We start from the raw sequence: 16,177 nt of genomic DNA, 5'->3' as shown, positions 1-16,177 counted from the left end.
CACCCTGGCCTCACCTTCTCAGGTCTGGACTGTTTTTCCAAACTTCACCCTTGCCAGGGGTTCCATGGAACACCATGCCCTTAAGGTGAATAACCATTTTGGCCTAAGCCTGCCTGAGAGTCTTTAAAAAAATTTTTTTTAACGTTTATGTATTATTGAGAGACAGAAAGACACAGAGCATGAGCAGGGGAGGGGTAGAGAGAGGGGGAGACACAGAATCCAAAGCAGGCTCCAGGCTCCAAGCTGTCAGTACAGAGCCCAACACAGGGCTGGAACTCACAAACTGCGAGATCATGACCTGAGCCGAAGTCGGACGCTCAATGAGCTGAGCCACCCAGGTGCCCCTGCCTGAGAGTCTTAACAGCTGATTTACTGCCATTTAAAACTGGGAGAACCAATTAATCCCACAGGATCTTGTCTCTGAGTTCACTAAAGCAGTACCCACCCTCAGCTTTGTCCACAGTTCCAGAGACTTCCCCACGAATAAAACCCTCCTTCTCTTAGTGCCCTCTAAGGGCCCCATGGGACAAGGCCCCATGGCTTCGGGGCCATGTCCTCTAGATGCACACACACACACACACACACACACACGCACCCCTATGCCCACTGCCCTAAGCCCTTCACCCAGACATACCCTCTTCTACCCCCACCCTTCTAGAGGGCTCCAGACTCCAATATCCCCTCCCACTGCCATGCCCATCTCCAATCACCCTTGAAATTCTTGGTTTTATAGGATCCATGCCCTGCCCAGGGTTGAAAGAGTAGACCTTCTTTTTGATTCCATAGGCATTTTTATGTCTCATCTCTAGCAACCAGGTCCCCACCCGAGGAAGTCTTCCCTTCCTTCCTTCCCACGGATGTCACCACTTCCGTATCCCATGTCCCAGATCGGGCAGCCTTAGAGAACACCGTGGCCAGTGAAAGGAACACCTAAGCAGCTGGGATAGTAGAAGACCTGTGGCTTGGGAAGAAGGAGGCATGGGGTCCGGTCCCCTGTCTGCTGTGGGCCCCCATGCGACCTTGGGAGATGTCTCTGTCCTCTCTGGGCCTCTACTCTGGCACAGACAGAAGTCAAGTCCGGATGACTCTGCCTTTAAGCCTGCAGACTGAGACTGAGAGCCTTCCAAAGACGTCTCTCCAATCTTGCGCCCCTTGGACAGCTAGGATGATCGGTTGGAGCTTCCCAGAGGGACCCAGTGACTGTCCTAGCCCCTAGCAGCCCATGGCTGGCCTGCCCTCCTTTCTCTTCACTCACTTGGCTTCTACTTCCTGCCTAAGCTCTCCCTGCAGCCAAGCTGCACTCACAGTCCAGCTTTGCTACACCCAGAAGGATCGGCTATAAGGTCATCCCTCTCCAAGAGCTTCAAAGCCACCCGTCCTCCCCATCCTGCCCCAGCTCAGGCCTCTCATCCCCACCATGAGCTGTGGCAGCTGCAGAACCTCTCCTCACGTGCTGGTCAGAGCTGCTTACCCTCCTCTGATTCCCCTGGGGCTTGCTGAGTCTCCCAAGTTCTGTGATTGTCCACAACACTTCCAACCAAACAGAGAGAATGTTCCTCACGGAATGGGTCCTGGGATCCAAAGCCCCTGGGCTCCTCGATGACTGAAGGACTGAGGACAGAGAGGGTATGGTGGGGCGGGGGGGGACTATTGTCAGTGGAATTCTGCCCCCCCCCCCATAAGTTGAAGTCCTAACCTCACGTGCCCGTGGATATGACCGTATTGAAAAGTAGGGTCTTTGCAGGGAGCGCCAAGGATTGCTGGCCGACCAGAAGCTAGGAAGAGGAAAGGAAAGCTTCTTCTCTAGAACTTTCAGAGAGAGTGGGGCCCTGTTAACCCCTTGATTTTGGACTTCTAATCTGCAGAACTACAAAGGAATAAACTGCTGTTGGTCTAAGCCACCCAACTGTGGCCGCCTTAGTGAGCACCTACCGGGCCTTTCAAATTGGCAGGCTTGACCTGGTTTTCCTCCCAGCCCTGCGCTCTTTCCGAAGGGGGAATAGGATCGTGTCCCTCCCCAGCTCACAAGTTTCCTATGGCTCCGTGTTGTCCTGGCATCCAGGACCCCTCCTAACCGGCCCCAGCATCCTGTCCCACGGCTCCCGCCTCCTTTTCTGTGTTGGCTGCACCAAATGATGTCCCAGTTCTCCCCTCCATGTCTTGGCTCATGCTATGCCAGAAAACTCACCACTTTTCCTGGTTCACGTCTACTCATTCTTTGAAACCTCTCTTGGACAATCGTCTCTTCCAGGAATAAGAGCAAACATTTACTGAGCCTTACTGTGGGCCAGGCACTATGCTGTGTGCTTTCTATGAATTACTTCATTCAGTGCTCACGGCAGCTCAGGGAGTCTGGTATGCTCATCCCCATCGTACGGATGGGGAAACCAAGGCCCAGCTAGGGCTCCATGAGCTCCCACCATCGTGAAGGGCATTGGTGGGGTCAGGGCCAGGCCTGTGTGGCAGAAGCAGTGCTCTGCTGGGCCCCGTGGCACCCCCACCCCTGCCTGGGGAGCCCGCGCCTCCCCAGGAACATCTGCTCCTCCAGGCCTCCAGCTGCTGCACATTTCAGGATAACAAATGATACTGTAACAAGAGGTGAAATCAAATGCAGGCCGAATAGTTTTCCACGGCCATTTCATGCAAAATAACTCCAAGGCATCTGTCTTCCTCACCACGTGGGGCTGGAGCACATGGTGCCAAGAAGGACGGAGGAGCCAGACCCCAACCTGGCTCTCATAGATAAATAAACAAGGCACCGGCGACAGCGTGGCCGGTAGGCGGCTGCGGTGTAAATCAGGGCTTTTATGGGGCAAGAGGCCTGTCAGGGCTCAGACCCCTTGACCGGCCTCTGAAAGAGAACACCAGTGGACACCCTTGCGGTAAAGCAGAGACGGCTCACCGATACGCCCACCCAGGGTCCCCTGGCAGGCCCTTGGCCCCACCTGGCAAGCCCCTGAGGCTCACCGAAGGCCAGGTCTCAGGATACACCCCACCCACTGATTTTCCCATTCATTCATTTCCCACTCATTCATTCATTCACTCTATACTTGGTGTAGAGTAGGCGCTCAGTCAAAATTTCTTGAATGAAGAAATGTGCTCATTTCTTTCCTCTTTCCACCCCCCCTCCCCTCCTCTTTGCAGCACTGAGGTCACCTCAAGATGCACAACCTAGGCAGGGTCCCTAATTTGGCTGAGCCTGGATCCCAAGCCACCCCCCTTGATATCAGGAAGGGAGAGGTTGAGGGGAGAAGGACCAGCCTGAGACCCGGAGCACTGCCTCCTACCAAGGCTTCTTCAGGGGAGGGTCTTTGCTGCTTGCAGGTGGGCAGCCAACCAGCATAGGCTCCCTATGTCCCCCTGAAATGCGACGCTGCCTGCCCCTCTGAGCAGGATCCCTCCTATTTGTGCCTCACTATCCTTCCAGGGTTCCAGGAGCTCCCCCTTCTCTGAAGGGCTCAAGGTTTGTGGACTGGCCCAGGCCCACTGCCGTCTCACTGTGTGGACCCCGCCGGTGGCAGTCACCAGGGGCAGTCGTTACTGCCCCCATCTCCTACCACAGTAGTCCTGACACCCTTTGATTTCCACCATTCACTTAAAATGTGTCTCCAATACACAAAACGGTGCCATCAGGGACATTCAGTGCATTTGCCGTGTTGTACAACCATCACTGCTCTCTAGTTCCAGAACATTTTCATCACCCTGAAGGGAAACCCTGAATCCAGGGAGCAGGCGCTCGCCCTTTCTCCCCTCCCCCGGCCCCTGGCCACCGCGAGTCTCCTCATAGTGGTTTAAAGATGATTCTAATACAGGCAAAGTAGAAGGCATGATCCCCAATTCACGGATGAGGAAACTGAGGACGGCGTGTGTGCGTGGCCGGTACAGCTGGGCCCCCCCTCCCCCTGTGCCTCGGGGTCCCCACTCTCCACAGAGCAGCACTTCACAGAAGCGTGTCCCGTGTGTCCTTGGAGGCTGTCCAATAGATGCCCCCTGGGCGGACTCCGGGCTTCTTTCTCCGGTAGGTGAGAGGCGCGCGAGAGAAATTTACCGGGTGGGCAAGACGGAGTTCGGAGCTCCATCTTGGCCACCCAGGAACCTTAGGCTATTGATTGATGGGCTGAGAAGGCCTCAGGTGACGGTGGCAGTTAGGGCGGGGAAGGTGACAGGGAGGGCGTCTGTGGCGCCCCTATTGGTTTTGGCTCCAGATTGTACACGCCACACCCAAGCCCTCACGCTCACCCCTCTAGGCCTTTGCGTTCAGTTTCCTCTCTCTGGACCTCCTCTTCTCCCTCAAACCTCCCCAGACCGCAGCTCCTGCTCATCCTTCAAAACCCACTCGGTGCCACCTCTGCCGTGAGTTAGGGCAGCGGTCTCAGTGTGGTGAAATCAGCAGTGTGTCCAGGGAGTGACCCTGGGCATTTGTGCTGCTACAAAGCTCCGCAGATGAATCTGCCTTGCAGCCAGGGCCAAGCGCCTGGTACAGGGGATGCTTCTCCGTGCTTCCCCAGCAGAGTTCCTTTCTCCTCATTTGGAGAATGTCTGTTCGGGGGGTCTGTTCCCCTCACTGTCCTGAGAGCCATTTGAGACAACGGCCTGCAGAGGGACCTGGTTAGGAGCCCAAGGCTTTTTTTATTAACAGCTTTATGTTTGAGATACCAAACAATTTGCCCATTTAAAGCATACAATGAGGGACACCTGGGTGGCTCAGTCGGGTAAACATCCAACTTGGGCTCAGGTCATGATCTCGCGGTCCGTGAGTTCGAGCCCCGCATTGGGCTCTGTGCTCACAGCTCAGAGCCTGGAACCTGCTTTGGGTTCTGTGTCTGCGCCTCTGTCTGCCCTTCCCCTGCACTCTCTCACTCTCTTTCTCTCTCAAAAATAAATAAACATTTAAAAATAAATAAATAAATAAATAAACAAACAAACATTTAAAATAAAAGGTACACAATGATTTTTGGTACATTACATTATTAGTCGTAAAAATTAATTAGTAAAATGGATATAACAACAAATTTGCTATTTCAATCATTGCTGAATGTATGTTACAGTGACATTAATTATATCCACAGTGTTTGCAACCATAGGAGCCCAAGACTTTGGCTTTAGATAGACCTGGTTTCTATCCTGGTTCTTCTACTCCAGTTATGTGGCCTCCTCTGTGAGGTCCTACTTACCCATTTGGAAATCGGGAATAGCAGGGGCCACCTCAAAAGTCATCATGAAGATTGAATGAGGCAATGGGGTAAAATGCCTTGCAGATTGTGAGACTCCCTGCGTATATATGCCCCTGCTGTGTGACTCATGACACATGCACTCTGTGGCCTCAGGCAAGTCCCTGGCCCTCTCTGGACCCAACTCCTGACTTTAACAAGGCAGAGTTGGGATTAGGTGAGCCCCAGGGCCTGTGAGCTCTGACACCCAGTGCTTAATGGTCTGCTCCATCAGAAGTCCTGTCTTCACTGTGATGGTAGCCCTAGGGCTTACGTCCCCTCCTCTGAGAACTTCCCCATATCCCAGAGGCCCTAGCAACCACGGTTGACCACGTGACATGGCCATAGGTGATTGGACCTGGGAAGACATGTGCCTCAAGAGAATCGGGACCTGGGTGCGCATGCTACTGTGGTCGCTGTGTAAGCCTGGCTGGAAGGGTGGTGGTTAGGGGAGACCTGGTTGGAACAGGCGACAGACCAGATCCTGACATACCAGGACTTTATCCCAGGAGAAGTGGGAGCCCCATCGTGGAGCCCCAGAGGGCTGAGCTAGGGCAGGAGGGCTTGGGAGAAGAGGGGAGGAAATTGAACAGGGTCCTCAGGCCATGAGGCTTTGGGCCAGTGCAGACCGCCCCCCACCCCCAGAACTTCAGTTTCCCCTTCCGGCTGTGGGGCTGTACTCAGGGGTGCTGGGGGTCCTTCCAGCACTGGTTTACTCTGACGTGAGGTGTGAGACTGAAGCAGGAGGACTGGGGGAGGGCAAACCAGAGACATTCCCTCATTGGAGCTGTTCTTGTCCACGTGTGCAAAGCTGGTTCCCAGAACCGGAGGGATAGGGCTCCAGGTGTGCAAATGGAGTCCCCTGGGACAGGACGGGGGTGGGGTGGGGCTGGAATCCCCAGGGTTGCCAGGGGCAGCTCGTGGGCTGCAACCTCTCCAAGCTGAGGCTTTGTGCCTCAGGTCCAACAGGGACTTCAATTTCTGTCTTTAAAGCTGCAGAAGAAACCCACCCCACCGCCCACCTTCTCTACACCCCAGATTCCGGGGGCCCAGTCTGGGTGCTGGAGTGATGACTGACATTTTGAGAGCCAGGAGGTGATGGAGGGATGTCCTGGAGGGGGCAGGGCCCCCCAGAAGTCATGGGAGAAAATGTCCACATCTTCACGGAGGGATTTCTTGTGTCCGGAACCCCTTCCTTTTCCAGGTCTAGGCCACATCCAGGCACCAAGGAGCAGGGAGAAAACCGCAGGCTCCAGAAGCAGATTCCAGCTTCGCTGCCTGCCCACTGTGTGGTCTTAGGGCTCAGTTTCAGAGCCTCAGTTTCTCCCTCTGTCAAATAGCGCTAATGCCATCTGCCTGCTTCAGATGGGGATGAAATCAGGTGAGGTGATGGGGGTGAGGGATAAAGTACTGGGGTCCGAGAGAAGACCTGGGCCAGGCCTCAGATACCATCTCTGTTTGGACGAGGACGCTGAGCTGCAGAGGGGGACAGTGATGTGCCACCGCCACAAAGTGACACACAAGGCCCAGGCCAGAGGCTGAGTTCCGCACCCCCTCAGGCCTTCCTCACCCGGCACTGCCTCGAGGAGGCAAAACCATAAATGTGGCCACCGCTGCGTTTGATGCCTCACCTTTCGAATGGGTCGCCTGGGAACAGTCTCACAGAGCCCAGCCCGGCAGAAGAGAATTCAGAGCCAGTGCTGCCAGAACATCCCTCTCCTGGCCAAGCCACGCAGCTCTGTCATGGGGCCACCAGGGCCCGTGTCAGCTCGGGACTCCAGAATGAGCCAGGGGCTCTGTTGCTCAAGCTGGAGCCTCAGCAAATGTTCATCTCCCCTCCTTGCCCAGTGGGAAATCAGGCTGCGTTTTGAGAGAGAGAGAAATACTGATGGACCCAACTAGGCTCTAAGCTCTTGCCTTCTCAGGTCCTGAATTTGTTTCAAGGTCCCTTCAGCTCTCCCCCGGCCCCAAGGCCCCGCCAAGACTCTATGGTGCTTTTGTAAAAGTTAGAAAAAGGTGCCCCATTTGGGCAGATGCAGCCCCACGCCAGGATTTCACCTTCCACTCACTGCCTCAGCCAGATGACCTTGCACAGTGAACACCCTGCACAACTGGGCCCTTCTCAGCCCCCTCTGTACTTCCCTCCCAGCTGAGTCCCATTCTATCCTTGGGGCTCCCCCAGAGTGGCTGACAGGGGCACCCTCTCCCCAGTGTCCTTTTTTCCTCTCCAGGACCAACCCAGAATCTCCTCCTGTGTTAGGATGCTCTGTGGGACCCGGGCAGGGGGAAGGACCATGCTCAAGTTTATGGATCTTCTAGAATTCTCCAGCTTAACTCCTGGCTTATGGCTACAGATTCCAACTCTGAAGGGCCACCTGAGTTCCCTCCCCACCTCCTGATGGGACCCAGTCCCCACCTCCAACAGCATCTTCTTCTTTGAAGGCCTCTATATTCCTGAAGGAGTCAGCATGAGCTGTCCCCAGCAGCTGCCATGCAGATCTGGTCCTGTAAGTCCCAACTGGAAACCCTTCCTCTGCTCCCCAACACACATAGAACAAAGGCAAAGCTCGCTCATCCATCCCCCAAGACCCATCTGGCCCAGCACTGTCTTCACCTCCAGCCTCACTGCAAGGCCCTCCCCTCCTCCCCTCTGGTCTCCCAACAGAATGAATCCTTCAACTCCCAGAAGGCACCAGGTGGTTTCAAGCCTTCACTGGCCTCACAGTGCTCCCCTGCCCTAGAAATGAGTGAGAAGCCTACCCCAAAGCATAGACGGGCCCATTCTGTGTTAATGGCTATTTACACAGAACACTCACAACTGTTAATTTGCTTGAACTTCCCCTCAGCCTAGTGAGGGGGACAGGGCAGAGTTCTTGTGTCTATGCACTTACTTTTGTACCTGGTCTGATAAATGCTGGATGAAGGAAGAATGGGTACAGTGGGTGGATGGGTGAGCAGATGGACGGACGGGCAGATGGATGGATGGATGGGGAACAACTGGACCTAGACACAAGGCAGGAATAACTTGAAATGTGATAGAATCTGCAGCCCAGGGTGGGGGTTCCTGAAAAGAGTTCTAGTCTGTGATTGGGTGGGCAGGGCGTGGGCGAGGGGACAGCCAGTGATTTCTGGGGTCCAAGAAGGGAAGAAAGGGCCTCCCTGAGGGGGCAGGGTGTGACGGGGGTCAGGCAGCAGCAGAGGTCCCCTTCTCCTTCTGGCTAGCCGGGCGGTGCCCAGGCACGATGAACTTGGCATCTACAGAGCTCTTCAAGCCACTCCAGTCAAATGCTGGAGGGGCCTTGCTCTGCTCCAGCTGCCTACACCCAACTCTGGGGGCCTTTCCCAGAAGTGCTTGGGCTGCAGGTGAGGTATGGGGGAGCGGGGGAGCCCCCGACAAGAGGCAGCCTACCCAGGACGTGAGGGTCTGGAATCCTCCATCCACCACATGCGCCTGGGACTTAGATCTCTCAGTCCTCCCAACTCCCACAGCAGGATGAGTCAGGGCTTTGGGGGGCAAGGGAGGATAGTCTGAAAACCATTACCAAAGGATCTTCAGTCCAAGGGAGACACAGACCAGAGGGGTGTGGTGCCTGCTGGAGAATGAGGGTGGGAGGTAAAGAAGTGATGGGGAACCAGAGGGCAGGAGGGGCTTCCCAATCCCGCCGCTCCCTGCCCCCCCCCACCCCTCCCATGCTCCTTCCCAGGTTAGGTGCGAACCAGCAGTGCATGTCTGTATGTCCACGTGGATCTGGATGTCCTCATGTGTCCGTGTGTGTCTGTGTGTGTCCGTGTGTGTGATCAATCGTTTCCGCCTCCTGGGGCTGTTATGAGGCTTTAACAAGTTAACGCTTGTAAAAGGCTTGGTGCTGTGCCCTGCACTTTCTAAGTTCTCTAAGCATCACTAGCTGTTACTAAAGGGAGAATGTAACCGCTGAGAGTCAACTCTGGAGTCAGGCTGCCCGGGTCACTGTCTTGGCAACAGTAATGATCAGGCTCATGGGGGGGCTTGGTTCTTGGTGGCGACGGCAGTTTTGTGTGCTCTGTTCAGCTCCCTGTGCATTCCAGTCAATCCCCCAAGGCACTCCGCTTTCATCAGACGGGGAAGGTGCCCCAACTTCGTGTCCCCCGGTTTCCTGTTCTCACTCCCATGTTTCTCCTGGCCTGCCCCATGGAAGAGACTTCCTGTGTCCCATCCCTGGGCTCCCACTCTTCCTTCCTGCAGGCCCTTGGTCCATTCCGCACCCTTCCACTTCGTCCTCACCTGCTTCTTTCCCCAGGGGACACATTCCATTCACACTGCTCTCCCCACCCTCCCCCACCTACTCCAGCCCCTTCCTCTCAGCAGGCCCCCTGCCTCACTCAGGCCTAGCTCACCATCCCCGTTCCGCCTCGTGGACCCTGATGACCTGATGAGCATGGCCGCTCCTCTCCAGACACCCCTTCCCCTGCCCACCCCCCCCCCCCAACCTCTTGGGCCACAGGAGCCACCTCTTCTGCCCAAACTGTAAGTGTCCTCCCGCTAGCCTACTCTCCCTCCTAATCCACACATGGCTGTCTGTGGCCAGGCCCGCCCCCACCCCTGGGCTCCATCATCCGCATCTGGGCAAAACTGTGAACCAAGGATGTGAAGAAGCCTGAGGCAGAATTCACGTCCAAGTCTCCAGAAGCCTTCAGGGAATGCGCCATCCTCCCTGTTGTATCTCCTCCATGTGTCCATCTTGCCCATCTTGCATCCCTCGGGGGACAGGGGCTCACTTCCTCATGCCAAGAGAATCCCCACCTCTGTCTAGAAGAAGGTCCTCCACGGAGGCTGCCCCCTGGCCCACCAGAGGCCTAGACGGAGGCAGAGAGCCACGCTGGGATGAGATGGGTGGGAGGCACTGCTTTGCCTCTTCCGAGCTGAGTGGCCTCGGGCAAGTTCCTTCCACTCTCTGAACTCAGTTTCCTGACCCGTCCAGCAGGGGCACACCACTTACTTCACCGTGGGGACAGTTGTTCGGCCAGGAGCCTGGATCAGAGCAGGCACGATTGGGCAGGTGGCAGGATCTAAAAGCAGCTGACCAGAAGGCAGTTGTAGCTGGAGCCAGAGCCATGAACTGTCCCCTGCCACGTGTCCGTTCCAGAGCTGCTACCCTGGTTTGGAAGGTCAAAGGCCACCCTACTGTAAAATCTTAGTCTCATGTCCCGCCTTTAAAGTCCTTTTCATACCGATGGCAGAGAGAAGGTAAAAGATAAAATCAAGGCATCACATTTATTTGTTCAACAGACTTGCCCGTGAAATACCATGTGCCGGGCGCTGTGCTGGGTGCTGTGGACGCAGAGATCCGTCAGACCCACTGTCCCTGAGCGAAGCTTATGGCTAGGTGTGGAGAGGCACATGTAAACAGAAACGAAGCCTTCAGCGTGGTCATAGCTGAGACAGGAAGAGCAGGGATGTGGGAGCCCAGTCTAAGAGGTTCCAGAGAAGCCAGAGCAGATTCTAAGACATAGGGAACTTGTGAACGCAGATCCAAAACATATGAAGCTTTCTGGGCACTAGGAAGGGACAACGGGGTGCTCCCATTAACGGGCATCTGCTGCAGGGCGCACGGGGACATGTGGATGACGCCACGAAACCTATCTATCCTGCCACAGTCACAGCTTATCACTCCTACTCAGCAAGCAGGGGAAGGGACGTGGGATTGACAGAGAGAAACAGAGGAAAAGAGCAGTTGTTGTGGCCAGGCCGGGCATCGCTTAATGGACCAGAGAGGAGGGTCAGGGAGCTGAATCAGACCCAGCTTAATATTTTCATGAACATGAGGTTGATCTTCTAAAGGCAAGGTGTGGAATGGGCAGAGGGGTGCGGTGCAAGGCGCCAGGCTTAGCCCTAACTCTACCATGTACTAGCTGTGTGACCTTGGGGAAGTCACCCTCCCTCTCTGGACCACAGGTTTTTCATCTGTAAAATAGGAGTATTAAATCCCACCTCTAGGGCTGTGCTAAGGATTAACAGAGACATGCACAGGGACACCCTGGCACAGGGCTATGCACGGTGTGGGATTCAGCAAATGTTATTTTTCTTTCTTTGCTCTTAGGGAGCTGGGCCACGCCCAGGGCATGGAGCCCTGGGGAGCAGTGGCAGCCTGAGTGGCCGGCTGGGGAGACACTGATGTGTTTCAGGGACCCCAGGACTGAGCCAAGCTGCTCCCAGGACACAGCCACCTGCTTCCTCCTCCTCATGCTGACATGTTTCCCTTCTGGAAGGACCTTTGGAAGGGAGCAGGAGCCATGGGTGGTGGAGAAGGCGGAGCTGTGGTGTGGGCTGGCCTGAGCAGAGCTCTCCTGATGGTGTGGGAAGGGCTCCCGCCAGTATGTTTTGGTGGTTATTCTTCCCCGTTTTGTCCTCTAAGACACTGTTCCCTCGCTGCAAGCTAGGGTAACACACAGGGGCAGGGGTGAGGGAGATAGGAAGGGCTCCCCCAACCTTGAGGGGCCATTGGAGCACCTGGACCACATGGGGTACTGGAGTTGAGGGGTCAGTGTTCCAGACTGCTCTTGGGATGATCTGGGCTGGGCTTTCCCGCTTTCTAGTTTCCCGCTCTGAGCAATGAGAGAATTTGGACAGGCCCTTCCAGCCCTAACATTCCAGAGCCTGGGGGTGTGTGAGACGCAGATCTGCGTTCCAGACTTTTGTCTGCCCCCTACTGGCTCTGTGGCTTTGGGAGACTCTCAGCTTCTGTTTCCTCAGTTTCCCCATCTGCACAATGAGTAGGCTGGCCTTGGTGATCTAAGGCCTCCATGGGTCCTGTCCATTGGTTTGAACGTCTCCTGCACTGGGAATCTTGACCTCTTTCCCTGAAGGTGGCCCTCCAAGAGCTGGAAGCAAGAGGGAGAGGTGGAAAATGGGGAGGAGGAGGGACAGAGAAGGCTGGACCTCAGGCTAGAGATTGGGTCCTGGATGTGGATTCCCAAGCCCAGGCCACTTTAGAGACGGCCACCCCTCCCTGCGTCGCACACAGGATCCCATTTATACCCATTGTCCCAGAACTCCTGCCAGCTAGCTGACCAGGGGGCCCCATTTTTTGGACGGGAAGACCAAGGCCCCAAGGCAAGAAGGGATCTGCACAGATTCACACACAGCTGGTCAGTGGCTAAGGTTGAACTGGGGGAGGGAGGAGACCTATGGCAACTCCATGGCTTCCTATCCTTTGTCACCGACCACAGCAACCCATCCTCCACGGGGCAGTCATCGAGTCCCGCCCTTCATGGCGTAGAAGGGGAAACTGAGGCCCGGGACAATATGTATTCTCTGGGTTAACCATGTATTCTCCCTCCTGACTTTAGTTGCAGTGGCTGGGACAGTCCACATAGGCCAAACATCTCCACAGGCAGCCTTGCTTGCTGCCTAAAGTCCCACATCAGAGCCCCCATATTTGGATAAAGCAATGTGTCCTGTGACCCATGTGCTGAGGGGGACAGAAAGACAAGAATTACAGGCATGTGGTATCTTCAGACTCCCAGAAGAGCCAAGAAGGAAGGAGCCTGGGGATCAGTGAGGGTCAGGGGGTCCAGAAGGGGTGAAGCACTTGCCCGGGTCCCACAGGGTACTGGGCTCAGGCAGGCAGCCAACCCAGGCCCTGCTTCCACAGCCTGAGGGGCCCCTCCTTCTGCCCCTTCCCCAGCCCCCTTCTCACATGCATGGGCCTGGAAGGAGATGGGCCTGGAGCAGTAGACGCAGCCCCTCTGGCTGGGACAGCGGGTGGGGGCTGGGAACATCTCCCCCGCAATCCCGGTCACCCTTCGAGAGGGTGCTGTGGGCCGCAGCGGATTAATGATGCGAAGGCCATTCATTTCCTTTAGCCGGGAAACAGGCTGCACCACACAGCCCCCCATTGTTGGCCGCCCTTATCTCGGGAAGTTCCGCCGACCCCATCCGGAGAAGGCAGCCGGGCGCCCCCCCCCCCCAAACGCTTCCAGCCTCACCTTTTTGCTCCTCGGAGGCTGGAGAGCTTGGCAGGGCTGGGATCATGCGGGTCTTGATCTGTCTGCCCCCGCCCCGCCCCCCCACCCCAAACCAGGAGAAGTCTGGACTTTGCCTGCAGGCCGGATGGCACCGTGGAGAACAGCGTGGCAGGGCCTAGGTCTCAACGGGGTTTCAAACAGGGGTCCTGGAGGGGTCAAGGATGAACTGGAATGGGCGAGGCTTGAGACAGGGAGGGTGGGAGGCAGTGGAGGGAGGGAGGGAGCCTGGGCACACTCAGGGACCCCATTAGGCTAGGACAGGGCAGGGTAGGGCACCATATTCTTTGGTTTCAAAACCCCTCTTTGAGGAGGGCACACAGTCTCTGCCCATGCTAGGCCCATGCTAGCTGAGCGGCCTCCTCAAGGTGCTGACTCCTACTTTAGGGGGCAGCACAGGCATTACGTAACTCCTCCAGGAAGCCTTCCCTGATTCCCCCGCTAGTTGGAGTCCCCCCACCAGGCTCAGTGCCCTCCAGCCCTTGTGTTTCATCCTGCACCCCCTCAGAGCCCTGAGCACCCTGTGTGGATACAGATCTGTCCCCCACCTAGACTGGACATGCTTTGATGGTGGAGCCTCCCGTCTCTAGGACTTGCCCCAAGCCCTGCTCTCACCAGCCTGGTGAGAAGTTGGAGCCACCAAGTCTTGCTCTAGACCAGCCCCTCCCCAGCCACGGCCTCCTCCTCACGGGCACTGTAGGTCCCCTCCCCTGACCTGCCTCCCCACCAGCCCACCTACTCTCCCACCACCATACTTTTGGCCAAGTATGTCCCTCCACCTGGAACGCCCTTTCCCTGCCTCCTCCTGGCAAAATCCCAGCCACTCATTAAAGACTGTTCAGTGCCAGCCCTCCTCGGAGCCCCTCGAAGGCCACCACTTATGCTGAGGACTTCAGCAAATGCCTCGCTCCCTATTTGACCAGAGCTGCTCTGTTCAATAAATTGTCTGATACGAAGTGTCCACAGCTAAAAAGGGCTCAGAACAAGTAGATTTGTCCACCCTAACCCTTAACGGATGGAGACATCACTCACCTGATATTTCTTGAGAAGTCTAGAAAACAGCGGATTTTCATTTTAACAGATGCCTTCAATACCTTCAGCCCAGGAAGTGACTTCATGGGGGTAACAAAGGCAGTGTGAGAGCGAGAACAGTGATATTTTGGGACAAAGGAGTCTACCCAGGACTCTTTGTATCCTACCCCGAAGGCAGCTTTACTAAAGGGCCGGCTTTCCAAAAGCCCACACTCTTGTCACATAATCCACCAACTCCTGGAACTGGATACTTGGAACTGTGGAAACCTTAGGAGGAATCAGGGCGTCCTCGCATGGGTACCTCAGCGCCTCTGGGAGATGCCGCATCTAAGAGCCCAAGGACTTCACCAAGCTCCCCGGGAGCAAGAGGACCTGCAGGCAGAGGGGACCCTGAGGGACGGTCCTGTGGCCTTGAGCAAGTCTCTCTTTTCCCTCCCCTCCTCCCCCCCCTCCACTCCCCTCCCCTCCCCTTCTTTGGGTCCTCTGCTCTTCTGCACCTGCTTTGCAGGCGACTCAGTCTCAGTGGAGCTTTCCAGAATGCTGCAGGGACCACACCCCTCCCAATTTGACAGCTCACACCTGTCCCCATCTTCCCTGCCCTCAGCTCTGCCTCTTCAGACAGCCATCTCCATGGGGGGCCTGCAAGGTGGATGGAAGAGACAGGGGGAGACCCCACCCACAACGAGGCTCAGACAATCTGGCTGGATGGGTGCTGGCACCCGGCAGGTGCTCAGTAAATGCCTTCCCCTGCCCCTGCTACTGTCACTATAGCATGGGGCGATGGAGCACACAGTGGACTCTTACCGCAGCCTTGCTTCTTGAGCCTCTGTTTCCTTATCTGCAGACTGGGGATGATGAGAATCCTAACCTGCCAGGCCACTGGGAGAGCTGACTGAGATAATGTGTGCGAAATGGCCTCATAGCCCCCTGGGAGTTAGAGGAAAATTCATTAACATAATAAAAAGCATTAATAATAAGTTGTGCGAGGAAAGGCTCATCGGGTGGCTATTAAGCTATTAAAAAGTGGGCCGGGTGTCAGGAGGGTGGAGGAGAGAGGAAAGGCCAGTTCACTGAGAGCAAGCCTGTGCCCCGACTGCCTGGAGAAGATGGTCAGGGGTTACCGGGCACCTCGAAAACACTTTCAACTTTGTTCAGCTTTGTTTCCTCCCTGTGGGACAGCTACTTTTAGGTGCCTCTTACGGATGAGGGAAGTGGGGCTCTGAGAGCTTGGGAGCCTTCTCAAGGTCACCCAGCTGATGACAGAGGGTTGGGAAGTCATCCATGCCCAGCCTGAGAACCCAGCTCAGAGTCAACCGGTGTCCGGGTCCCGCGTGAGGTCACCCCAAACACAGCCGCGTGTGTTCATGGCGGGGGAAGGCAAGGTTGGAGGCGAGCCCTATCGCTCTGGGCAAGACGCGGGGCAGAAAAACCCGCCACTGGGAATGGACTTGGAGTGACTTTTTACTTCCCGGCCTGCGTCTTGAAGTGAATGACGGATTCGCCCAGACTGGGTCTCTTCATCCGTGAGCCTCTGCTAAGGAGACGCTTAGAGTGGGGGACTGGGGGAGGGGGCCGGGGTGGTGGCTCCATATGGGCCACGGGGAGGTGACCTCAGCCACTGGAGTGGCAGTGCTTCCCTCCTTTGCCCCTTCTCCTTCCTCTCTTCCTCTAAGCAGGCGGGGCAGGGAGGCAGGGGGCAGGGAGGGGCGGCTGGAGGCACCATGACCCTCTGGTGCCCAGGCCTTGAGCACAGCTATCTGGAGCTGATTTGATAGCAACAGTGGAATCGCAGCCTGCTCCCGGCTCCGGCAGCCCGAAGGTCAGGCCTCACGGCTCTGTCTTCATCTTAGATAAAGGGCCACGGTGGCTACTGAGCCACACGCATCCAAAGGCATTATCTGAAAGCCAAGACGCCAGCGAGGAGGCCGTTGGCA

This window comes from Acinonyx jubatus, chromosome D1 (genome assembly GCF_027475565.1).
Source record: "Acinonyx jubatus isolate Ajub_Pintada_27869175 chromosome D1, VMU_Ajub_asm_v1.0, whole genome shotgun sequence".
NCBI classification, from domain to species: Eukaryota; Metazoa; Chordata; class Mammalia; order Carnivora; family Felidae; genus Acinonyx; species Acinonyx jubatus.
The sequence above is the reverse complement of the archived record's forward strand: the minus strand, read 5'-3'. Positions refer to the sequence as shown.